General features: G+C 44.2%; 1 pseudogene; it reads left to right on the top strand.

The window, feature by feature from the left end:
* Positions 1-1,998: 1,998 nt before the first annotated feature.
* On the top strand, positions 1,999-2,116 carry LOC148431178 (5S ribosomal RNA; annotated as a pseudogene).
* The last annotated feature ends 11,108 nt before the right edge of the window (positions 2,117-13,224 follow it).

Raw genomic sequence — 13,224 nt, 5'->3', positions numbered from 1 at the left:
AATGACGTCATCAAGACGGGACCCCCCTTCTAAAGATGACACGGCTGTCGGGCGCACCGCTGTTGTAGTGATGCACCATGACAACGGAGCACACAGCGTGCAGTCATGCAGCCGATCATGTGACCTATCTCACGCAAGCCGGGATAGTAAACAAAACAGTGTGTCAGCTGCCATAACAAAAAGGCAGACCTGACCACAATGTAAGTGTGAACTATGTGCCGTGTAAACAGTGGCTGAAATGTGCTGGGTAAGCCTAATGAATATATGACTGGCTACAAATTCCGAGCATGCGGAGACAATAAAGGTTAAGACATAAACAATGTGTATATCTATTGGGGATCGGGTGCCAGGGCAGGCTGTCATAATATACAGTGCAATGATATACATAATGATGAGGGTGGGTGTTAATAAACTAAAACAGAAACAAAGAATAAATGAAATGAAATAAAAAAATATGAAATGTGTATTTCTTATTTGATAACACATTTTTTCTACAAAGAAAGGGCTGTGCCATGGGCTCTCATGTGGCTCCATCTCTAGCTAATGTATATATGTTTTTTGTGGAAAAGGAACTTTTTTTGAACAACCCTGAATTTAATAAGTTTCTCGTGTTTTTTATTCGGTACATTGATGATATTCTGGTCCTATGGTCAGGAACTGAAACAGACTTTATTGAGGCAATGACCAATATCAATTCCATTCACAATCATATCACGTTTACGTTTGAACAGAGTTTCAGCAATGTACACTACTTGGACATTAACATACATTGGTCAGGTTCTCAATTCAGTACATCTGTTTATCATAAACCGACGGACAGCAACACCCTGTTACATGCGCAGAGCCACCATCCTACTGCACTAAAGAGGAGCCTACCATACTCACAGTTCTTAAGAGCACTTAGAATAACCAGTGATCCACAGTTGGCAGACAAAGAAATGGACAATATGATTGAGAAATTTGTACAACGGGGATACAAATACAATGATCTCCAAGTAGCCAAACAAAGAGCCATCGTACGCAATAAAGAGATTACTGCACCTAATGTTTCCATAAAAAATATAAACAACATGTTATTCATCAACCAACATAATATTGCCAGCAAATTTATAAATTCTACTTCAAAACGTCTTTGGCCCATCATTAATACGGACTAATCCATTAAACCTTTGAGGAACTCCAGAATCATGCTGGGATACAAACGGGGCAAGAATCTCAAGGATTGGTTGGTCCATAATGATGTAAATCATGGTCCTCGTAAAATGGAACAACATTTTCTGACCAAAAAAACGGGATGTTACCGGTGTACCAGTGGCACCACATGTAGTTTCTTGGAGACAGGTCCAGATGTTGCACATCCACATTCAGGGAAGCGCATACCAATCAATTATGTACTAACTTGTTCTTCCAAATATATCATATACATGATCCGTTGCCCATGTAGTCTTGTCTACATAGGAAAAACCACTTGCACAGCAAAAATCAGAATGGCCCAGCATAGATCGGCCATAAGACAGGCCCTCGAAGGGAAAGATGTTGATCAACCTGTGGCTCGTCACTTCAAGAATTTAAGACATCCTTTATCCAGTTTGGTATACAAATTCATTGATCATATTCCACCCAACAAGAGGGGAGGAGACCGAGAAAAGAAACTTCTTCAACGTGAAGCATTCTGGATCCACAAGATGCATACCGTATCTCCCTATGGACTGAGCAAACAATTATCTTTCTCATGTTTTTTTTGAGAGAGAAACTATTTGCATCATTTGTCAGAGTCTACTGACCCTGCAATCACTTACTGGGCATTTATTACCCATTTCATGTTTTTCTCTCATTGGTTCATCATCTGTCCAGCCTTTTTTCTATGATAGTTTCTTCTCTTTTGTTGTTCTTCTTGACATCTTGTTTTTTCTTTTTCTTTGTCTCTGCTATGTCTTGTTTTCTTGGTGGCATGTTCGGAGTGATGCAGGATCTGATTATCAGGATTGTACTCATTTTTGTTACAGTCATACTACACTGGATATGCCTTATACCGTCTGATCTTTGAAGCTAAGCAGTGTAGGCCAGTTTAGTACTTGGATGGGAGACCCCCAAGGAATACCTGGTTCTGTAACATACTGTGATCCGCAGTCGGGCATCATCTGCTTCATTCATCATGTTTCTCTTGTTTCATTTACATTTATCAGTCTATTCCTATTCATTTTCTTTCATTTAGGTTAATTTCTTGTTTCTATCCACAATAACCAATTTTTTTCCACAGCATGGACAGCCACCATTGTTGTGGTATTTTTTCTTGTCTGGTATGTTCGGCACAGCTTGACTCATCATTAGTACTTTCGTTCAGTTTGGTACAGTTTGATTCATCACTAGTTTTTTCGTAAAGGTTCACTGCATAGTGGAGTTACGGCACCAGATGTGTACATCCAGAGACATATATTTATATTAGGGGTGAGCGGGTTCGGATTTCTGAAATCCGAACCCCCCCGAGCCCCCCCGATCCGAGTCCGATCCGAGTCAGGCTCGACTTTTCCCGCCTGACTCGGATCTGAAATCGAGGCAAAACGTCATCATCCCGCCTTCCGAGTCTCGCGGGTTTTGGATCCTATATAAGGTACCCGCGTCGGCGCCATTTTCTCACTCGGCTGTGGACAGTGAAGAGGGAGGGTGGGAGTTAGGGCTGTGTAGTGTAGTGTAGTGTAGTGCTGCTGTTGTCCACTACTTCAAAGTCCATAGGGGCTGGCTGTGTTGTGCTGTGCTGCTGTTGTTAATAGGGGCTGTGTCCACTACTTCAAAGTCCATAGGGGCTGGCTGGACTGTGTTGTGCAGTCAGTTCTCCATAGGGGCTGTGTCCACTCCAAAGTCCTGTGCAGTGTCCCAGTCCTAAAGGGGTGCTGTAGTGTTGTCCAGGGGGTGCTCTGTCCATCAGGGGTGCTCCCCCCAAGTGCTAAAAAAATAATATATTTTCTGTGTTTGTGAATTGTGTGCGCAGTAGCCGCACGTGCATCAACAAAGTAGTGCCAAGCGTGCGCCTGTGTCATAAGTAAAGGGCCGACTGGCTTGACCGTTAAGGGTGCTGTAACCCCCGAAAGTACACTCCAGTCCAAACCAAAAAAAAAATTATTTTCTGTGTTTGTGAATTGTGTGCGCAGTAGCCGCACGTGCATCAACAAAGTAGTGCCAAGCGTGCGCCTGTGTCATAAGTAAAGGGCCGGCTGGCTTGACCGTTAAGGGTGCTGTAACCCCCGAAAGTACACTCCAGTCCAAACCAAAAAAAAAATTATTTTCTGTGTTTGTGAATTGTGTGCGCAGTAGCCGCACGTGCATCAGCATAGTAGTGCCAAGCGTGCGCCTGTGTCATAAGTAAAGGGCCGGCTGGCTTGACCGTTAAAGGGTTCTGTAACCCCCAAAGTACACTCCAAAACAAAAAAATATATATTTTCTGTGTTTGTGACTTGTGTGCACTGTGGCTGCACGTGCATCAACAAAGGAGCAGCGCCAAGCGTGCGCCTGTGTCCCATAAGTAAAGAGCCGGCTGGCTCATTTCTTAAAGGGTGGTGTAACCCACAAAGTGCACTACTCTCCAGCAAAAATAAAAAAATATTTTCTGTGTTTGTGTGCGCTTTAGCCGCACGTATATATCAATATAACATAAATGGAGGACCAAACTTTCTCCGATAAAAATAAAATAGGGAAAGATCAAGAACCACTTCCTCCTAGTGCTGTTGCTGCTGCTGGGAGTTGTTCATCATCCCAGAGAGGAAGTAGGAACATCACTACTTTTACTAAACAATTGACCCTCCAACAGTCCCTAGCGATGAGGATGAAGTACGACAGCAGTCATCCTGAAGCAAAACGTATAACTGAGGCCTTGACTGCTATGTTGGTGTTAGACGTGCGTCCGGTATCCGCCATTAGTGCAGTGGGATTTAGACAATTGATGGAGGTAGTGTGTCCTCGGTTCCAAATCCCGTCTAGATTCCACCTGCATCCTCAAAGCAGCAGCGACAAGCGTGCGTCTGTCTGTTAAAGGGTGGTGACACCCTCAAAGTGTGCTACACAAACAATTAAAATATTGTTCTTTTTTTTTCTGTCTTTGTGAAATGTGTGGGCTGTAGCCGCACCTGCATCCTTAAAGCAGCAGCGACAAGCGTGCGTCTGTCTGTTAAAGGGTGGTGACACCCTCAAAGTGTGCTACACAAACAATTAAAATATTGTTCTTTTTTTTTCTGTCTTTGTGAATTGTGTGGGCTGTAGCCGCACTTGCATCCTCAAAGCAGCAGCGACAAGCGTGTGTCTGTCTGTTAAAGGGTGTTGTAACTCTCAATTTTCCCCCTAAAATAAAAAACTATTTTTTTAATGTGTTTGTGACTTGTGTGCGATGTAGCCGCACTTGCATCCTCAAAGCAGCAGCGACAAGCGTGCGTCTGTCTGTTAAAGGGTGGTGACACCCTCAAAGTGTGCTACACAAACAATAAAAATATTCTTCTTTTTTCTGTCTTTGTGAATTGTGTGGGCTGTAGCCGCACCTGCATCCTTAAAGCAGCAGCGACAAGCGTGCGTCTGTCTGTTAAAGGGTGGTGTAACTCTCAAAGTGCTCCAAAAAATAAAAAACTATTTTTTTAATGTGTTTGTGACTTGTGTGAGATGTAGCCGCACTTGCATCCTCAAAGCAGCAGCGACAAGCGTGCGTCTGTCTGTTAAAGGGTGGTGACACCCTCAAAGTGTGCTACACAAACAATAAAAATATTCTTCTTTTTTCTGTCTTTGTGAATTGTGTGGGCTGTAGCCGCACCTGCATCCTTAAAGCAGCAGCGACAAGCGTGCGTCTGTCTGTTAAAGGGTGGTGACACCCTCAAAGTGTGCTACACAAACAATTAAAATATTGTTCTTTTTTTTCGGTCTTTGTGAAATGTGTGTTCTGTAGCCGCACCTGCATCCTTAAAGCAGCAGCGACAAGCGTGCGTCTGTCTGTTAAAGGGTGGTGACACCCTCAAAGTGTGCTACACAAACAATAAAAATATTCTTTTTTTTTTTCTGTCTTTGTGAATTGTGTGGGCTGTAGCCGCACTTGCATCCTCAAAGCAGCAGCGACAAGCGTGCGTCTGTCTGTTAAAGGATTACATCGGTGACAGCATCCAAGTAGGCATGTCAGACAGTCCGTACCTGTACTGGCAGGAAAAAGAAGCAATTTGGAGGTCCCTGTACAAACTGGCTCTATTTTACCTGAGTTGCCCCCCCTCCAGTGTGTACTCCGAAAGAGTGTTTAGTGCAGCCGGGAACCTTGTCAGCGAAAGGCGTAGGAGGTTGCTTCCACAAAATGTGGAGAAGATGATGTTCATAAAATGAATTATCAACTCTTCCAGGGAGACCAGCCTCCAGAACGTACAGAGGGACCTGTGGTTCCAGCAGGGACGAATTAATACTCTGTGAGGATGAGGATGTACACACTGAAGAGGGTGAGGAATCGGTGGATGAGGAGGATGAGGATGACATCTTGCCTCCGTAGAGCCAGTTTGTGCAGGGACAGATTAATTGCCAGCTTGTTTTGTGGGGGTCCAAACGAACCAATCATTTCAGCCACAGTTGTGGGGCAGACCCTGGCGCTGAAATTATTGGTTTGTTAAAGTGTGCATGTCCTGTTTATACAACATAAGGGTGGGTGGGAGGGCCCAAGGACAATTCCATCTTGCACCTCTTTTTCTTCTTTGCATTATGTACAGTTTGGGGCCTAGTTTTTCAAACTGCCATCCTGTCTGCCACTGCAGTTTCATGCCTAGATGGGTCACGTGTTTGTGCCGCCCACTCGTGTCGCTTAGCATAGTCATCCAGCTGCCTCGGTGCAACCTTTTGGACATAAAAACACTATTGTGAGGTGTGAGGTGTTCAGAATAGACTGGAAATGAGTGGAAATTAAGGTTATTGAGGTTAATAATAGCATAGGAGCAGAAAAACCTACAAATTCTGTGATTTTAGCTGTTTTTATGCTTTTTTTCAAAAAAATACAGATCCAAAACACAAAACCCAGAACCCAAAACACGGAAGGGTGGTTTTGGCAAAACCAATCCAGATCCAAAACACGAAGAAAGATCCAGATCCATATCCAAAACACCAAAACACGAAAAGTGGCCGGTGCACACCCCTAATTTATATTCTAAGCTTGTTGTCTTGTTATTCATTAGTTTTTTTTGTATAGCCTTTATGATATCATGGGAATGTCTTTTGATTAATTGTACTTTTATACTTTGTGCCGTATGTGTTTTATATGTTCAACACATGTAGATATTTCTCATTGGCACATACCTCATCTCAGATGTTACAGATTCTCTAGGTGCTCAAGTAGCACAGGTTGAGAATTGTTTTGTATTCTTTGACTGTATATTTGTGTCTCCAGTATACATAATTTTTTCAGTATATTTTTCAGTATATATTTCGTTTGCCACATGTTTTTTGGCTATATTGATTTATTAGTTAGAGTAGATTTTTTAGCAGCTAGATGTAGATGTATCCTCTGTGATAGGATCACTGGTAAAGTGGTCTGTGGCAGGTACATTTGTCCCAGATTCCTGTCATTATGTGTTTAAACCCCCAGGAGAAAGTCTGCGGTGCAGCAGGCTTGAGTCTCGGCTTTTTGAAAAGCCGGTTTGGGACCTGGGGGTTGTGGGTGAGAGGAGAGGGAGGGCTCCACCCACGGCCACTCCAGGTTTTGGGACTTAGCCCGGTAACAGGCTTGTTCATTTAGGTTATTTTCTTGTTTCTATCCACAATAACCAATTTTTTTCCACAGCATGGACAGCCACCATTGTTGTGGTATTTTTTCTTGTCTGGTATGTTCGGCACAGCTTGACTCATCATTAGTACTTTCGTTCAGTTTGGTACAGTTTGATTCATCACTAGTTTTTTCGTAAAGGTTCACTGCATAGTGGAGTTACGGCACCAGATGTGTACATCCAGAGACATATATTTATATTCTAAGCTTGTTGTCTTGTTATACATTTGGTTTTTTTGTATAGCCTTTATGATATCATGGGAATGTCTTTTGATTAATTGTACTTTTATACTCTGTGCCGTATGTGTTTTATATGTTCAACACATGTAGATATTTCTCATTGGCACATACCTCATCTCAGATGTTACAGATTCTCTAGGTGCTCAAGTAGCACAGGTTGAGCATTGTTTTCTATTCTTTGACTGTATATTTGTGTCTCCAGTATACATAATTTTTTCAGTATATTTTTCAGTATATATTTCGTTTGCCACATGTTTTTTGGCTATATTGATTTATTAGTTAGAGTAGATTTTTTAGCAGCTAGATGTAGATGTATCCTCTGTGATAGGATCACTGGTAAAGTGGTCTGTGGCAGGTACATTTGTCCCAGATTCCTGTCATTATGTGTTTAAACCCCCAGGAGAAAGTCTGCGGTGCAACAGGCTTGAGTCTCGGCTTTTTGAAAAGCCGGTTTGGGACCTGGGGGTTGTGGATGAGAGGAGAGGGAGGGCTCCACCCACGGCCACTCCAGGTTTTGGGTCTTAGCCCGGTAACAGGCTTCTTAGGATTTCCACCTGAGAGTGGCCAATATAAGCCTAGTGTGCTTAGGGCTGAGTGTCTCACCTGGGAGAGCAGGCAGGGAGTTTGCTCAGAGACACTTGAAAACCTAACTGTGAGTGTTGTGCTGTGCCTTTGCTGCTGGTGAGGGCATTAGGCCCTGCCAGGTTCTTGTAGTGAGGGAAGTCACTTGTGAAGTTAGTGCCCCGACAGGGCTAGGATTTGTGTTTGTTTTCTTTATGTTATTTCTGACGTTGTACAATAAAGACTGGCGCCGACCAGCTTGTACTCAAATCCAGTCTGGCGTATTGTTTCCCAGCTGCCGTGTGTGAAAGGAAGGAGTCCTCTACCCAGGAGAGGGACCCCCTAACCTGACTGTGTCACAATATGGTGGAGAATGCGGGCAACCACACACACTGAAGTTGCAGCGAGAGGAAAACTTTCCGTTTAAAAATTAAAGGGACAGACACCCAATTTGTGAGTGTGGAAATAACACTGCGTCCTTGGAGTCCCATAGAGGAGGCGTCAGCCAATGCTCAGAGAGGCAAGGTTCAGCTTCCAACCTACACCCCAGGACAAAATGGAGGACATTATTAAGGCCTTGCTCCAAGCTACAACAGCTCAGCAGGAGACAAACAAACTTCAGCAGGAATCTACCAGGGCTCAGCAGGAATCCACCAGGGTGCAACTGTTGGCCTTGGAGACAGCCAAGAGGCAACAACAGGTCGCCATCGAGGAAACCTGCCAGGCCATAAAAGAGGTGGTACAGCACCTGGTCGCCCGGCCCAGAGATGTTGCTACTGGTCCTCCCACTACCACTCACTCCGTACGAGCCAGTCACTTCCTCCAAAAGATGACTTCGGGCGATCATGTGGAGGCCTATCTCGCCGCATTTGAAAGAACGGCCGAAAGGGAGAGTTGGCCCAAGGAGCAGTGGGCAAGTCTGGTGGCACCTTTTTTGTCTGGGGAGCCACAAAAATCATATTTCGACTTATGCCTGGCTGATGCCAAGGACTATAAAAAACTAAAACAGGAGATCCTAACTCGCTTGGGAGTCACCACCTTTGTTCGTGCCCAACGGGTCCACCACTGGGAGTTCCATATGGACAAGCCTCCATGTTCACAGATGCATGACCTCGTCCATCTGTCCTCAAAATGGCTACAGCCCGAGACGCTGACGGGACCACAGATCGTGGAAAGGGTCATGATGGACCAGTACCTGCGATCATTACCTGTGACTCTGCGCAAGTGGGTGAGCCATGCAGACCCTAAGTCCGCGGACCAGTTGGTCGAGCTGGTGGAGAGGTATGTGGTAGCTGAGGAGCTGATGAGTATGCCCCACCGAGCCCCGATGGCGCACCGGCGAACTCCCACAGACACTGGTAAGACTGTTCCAGGGGAGAAGGGTGCTGGGCGGTGGGATGTACCTAAGACTGAGGGTGTAGAACCTGGAGACAGGCCTGCCAGGCCAGGAAGGTTCTTGCCCCGTAAACGACTAGACATTAAAATGATTCAGTGTTTCCGGTGTGGTGACTTCGGCCATATTTCCGCTAATTGTTCACTTACAACTGAACCTATGCAATGTGATACTGCTCATGTCTACCACAGGGCGTCTTTCTTTGCACAGACAGCCTGTACGGCTGACTGGCAGGCTGAGACTGATAAGCCCATGTGTGTACTCACTGTAGATGGCAACCGAGTAGAGGCACTGTTAGACTCTGGTAGCTTGGTGACACTTATGAAAGCTGAGCTGGTGAACCCCTTGAGGCATAAGGGGAAAACTGTTGGTGTGACCTGCATACATGGGGATACTCGATATTATGTTACTGCCGAGGTGAACATCGAGACACCATGTGGTTCGGCTATAGTTTCTGAGGGTTTGGTGCCTGGTCTGATGTGCGATGCAATATTGGGGAGAGACTGCTCATTTCTGGAAGTTGTGGGAAAGCCGTTTTGTTCCAGAAGTGAACAACCCCGGTCCATTTGAGAAGGTTGTCGATGTAGTGGAGGAGGGAGTTTCTTCTGTCAGAGTTATTCCCTTTTTCTAATATGGTTGGCGAACTAGAGAATGCAGAGCGTGACGGTGGCCCGCCAACTGATGTGCCTCCCATTGAGGTGGGAAGTGTTGTTGGGCCAGTGGATCGTCTGCCTGATTTAGAGGTCAGAAGAGAGGTCTTTGCCGTGGAGCAGTTGAATGACCCTACTTTGGTAAAAGCCAGGGAGAATGTAAAAGTAGTTGATGGTAAACCCATAGACCCTGATAGTCCTTTGTCCTATCCCCACATGGCAATGTGTCAGGATTTGTTATATCAGGTGACTAAGAAGGGGGAAGATATTGTGGAACAACTAATAGTTCCCAAAGCCTACAGAAGAACAGTGTTGGATCTGGCCCATGGTCATATAATGGCAGGCCATCTAGGGGTAGAGAAAACCACTGAGCAAATAGTGCAGAGGTTTTTCTGGCCCGGGCTTTATAAAGAGGTATCTGACTTTTGCGCATCCTGCCCTGAGTGTCAGTATCATGCTCCCCGACCACATTTTAAGGGTCCACTAGTTCCGTTGCCTATTATAGAGGTGCAGATAGTGAGAGAGCACCTGGAACAGGCTCAACAGGCACAGCAGAGGGTATACAACCGCAATGCTCGGTTACGTAGCTTTGCTCCTGGGGACAGAGTGTTAGTATTGGTTCCCACTGTGGAAAATAAACTTTTGGCTAAATGGCAAGGGCCCTTCGAAATCTTAGAAAGAGTGGGGCAGGTCAATTACAAAGTTTACCAGCCGGGGAAAAGAAAGCCGGAACAGATATACCATATAAATCTGTTAAAGCCCTGGAAAGATAGACGGTACTGTCGGCCGTCCGAGTCCCTCCAGTAAATCCAGGGCCCTTAGTTCCCGAAGTGACAGTGGCAAAAACCCTGTCGGCAATTCAACAACGAGAGGTCAAGGAGTTTCTGGTCAGAAATAGGGTGCTGTTCTCTGACATACCTGGGAAAACCTCGGTTGTTAAACATGACATCATCACTGACCCAGGGGTTAAAGTTAATCTAAAGCCCTATAGGTTACCAGAAGCACCAAGAGCATCGGTGTCGAAAGAAATTAAAAATATGCTAGAGTTAGGGGTTATTGAAGTATCACATAGTGAATGGTCAAGTCCCATTGTGTTCATTCCAAAGCCCGACGGGAGTGTGCGTTTCTGCAATGACTTCCGAAAGTTGAACAGTGTTTCAAAATTCGATGCCTACCCGGTGCCACAGTGGAGAAGGAGGCGTTAGCCATAAAGTGGGCATTACAAACTTTTACATTTTCGGTGGAACACAGGCCAGGGGGCCTGTTGTCTAAAGCGGACGCGTTGTCACGCGTTCATTGTTTGGGGGCTTCAGTTGTTCCACCCCATAGGTCGAAACAAAGGGGGGGGGATATGTGATAGGATCACTGGTAAAGTGGTCTGTGGCAGGGACATTTATCCCAGATTCCTGTCCTATGTGTTTAAAATCCCCAGGAGAAAGTCTGCAGTGTAGCAGGCTTGAGTTTCAGCTTTTTGAAAAGCCGGTTTGGGACCTGGGGGTTGTGGGTGAGAGGAGAGGGAGGGCTCCACCCACGGCCACTCCAGGTTTTGGTTCTCTTAGCCTGGTAACAGGCTTGTTAGGTTTTCCACCTGAGAGTGGCCAATATAAGCCTAGTGTGTTGAGGGCTGATTGTCTCACCTGGGAGAGCAGACAGGGAGTTTGCTCAGAGACACTTGGAAAACCTATCTGTAAGTACTGTGTTGTGCTTTGTTGCTGGCGAGGGCATTAGGCCCTGCCAGGTTCTGGTAGTGACGGAACTACCTGTGAAGTTAGTGCCCCGACAGGGCTAAGATTTATGTTTATGTTTTCTTTGTGTTATTTCTGACATTGTACAATAAAGACTGGCGCCGACCAGCTTGTACTCGCATCCAGACTGGTGTGCTGCTTCCCTGCTGTTGTGTGTGTGTGTAAGGAAGGAGTCCCCTACCCAGGAGAGGGACCTCCTAATCTGACTGTGTCACAATATATATAATGTATTTATATATATATTTATTTATATATATATAATGTATTTATACATATAATGTATTTATATATACTGTATGTGTGTGTATATAAATATATGTATATATTCTGTACATGTGTATATACATAAATACATGTTTATACATATGTGTGTATATATATATATAATGTGTGTATGTTTGCTTATTTATGTCCTGACAAAAATTCTTTAATTGAATTGAAACGTTAACGGCTCCGTGATATTCTTTGAATATTTACTCTGAGTGCCACCTAATATTTTCTGGAAATATATATATATATATATATATATAAATATATTATGGATTATATACAATACATATGGGATGTAATCGGCATCCCAACGGTTAGGATACCTATACTGCTGTAGACCTGAGTCGGTGGGGGGCCCTTCACAATTTTGCTATGGGGCCCACAAAGTTCTAGTTACGCCCCTGGTGCCTCAGGTTGGTGGTCCAGCACCAAATCAAAGACACTTGCAGGAGTGCCTTAGGTTTGTGGTCCAGCACCAAATCAAATTATTTATGGTCAATGTAATGTAAATCTGTGGACAAACAGAAGCACAAACCTGTCCACCACCACATAACTGACCCTAAGGATGACAGGTAAGCACAATTTACTTCACCTTACTACGCCACTACATTTTTTTCTGAATTTCTCAGTAACAAACTTTTGGCTTAGGGATGCCGTGGAAACAATGGTGATACTCTAGGGCGCTGTGATTCAAATAAGTTTGGGAACCACTGGTGTAGAGGGAAAGTAATTGGGTAGAAAAGACTGGAGTATACAGTATGTGAGTGGTTCTGGAATATAATATCCTTGCCCTAAGAGTGTTGTTGTGCAAGGGAGGGCTTTCCTATAACCATGAATGGGAGCAGGTAATATGTGTGGATGAGAGACGCAGATTTTGGCTATTGCAATAGTCAATGCGGAATATAATGAGTGTATAAATTAAAGTTTCAGCAGTGTCTTGTGTGGGATATATACATATTCTGGAAATATTTCTTAGATGCATGTAACAGAAACATATTGGGGGCGAAAAAGGACAGTACAGTTCGGAGTGAAGGATGACACCTAGACGGCAAGCTTGAGAAATAACATTGATTGTTGTATTTTGAACAGAGATAAAGATTTCAGGAAGCTAACTTATGCTCTTCCCAAAAGACAGCTGTGCTGCATCAAAGCAAAGTTAACATGCACAAAATGTCAGTGTAGCATTCGGGGTGGTAACTAACATATACTTGACGACTACACAGTAGTATATTATATGAAAGATATAAAATAGATGGTTCCAGTGTAGTGTGTGGTGTGTGCCAGGAGTGGTGTCAGATCCTAAAACAAAGCCTAATGTAATTGACTACATCTAGTTCTGTATTGAATGCATTGATTACCTTGACACTCTATTATCTCCAAATGTTGCAGGGGGTAACATTAATTTCTTTACTGCAGCAAAGGTTGGGCTGATTGACTCACCGATCTTGATATCATGTGGTTTTATAAAGCTGTCAGCAGCACACTTTCATTGCTAGTGTTTACGTGTTATGAATTCCTAATAATCTTTATACCCTAATGTCGCTATTTAGCGTTGTAAGTCACACAAGAAATAATTGCTTTTCCAGACTTTGAGTGTGG

Source organism: Taudactylus pleione, unplaced genomic scaffold, assembly GCF_031769625.1.
Source record: "Taudactylus pleione unplaced genomic scaffold, aTauple2 ptg002709l, whole genome shotgun sequence".
Lineage (NCBI taxonomy): Eukaryota > Metazoa > Chordata > Amphibia > Anura > Myobatrachidae > Taudactylus > Taudactylus pleione.
This window is presented reverse-complemented; position numbering and strand designations above follow the sequence as displayed.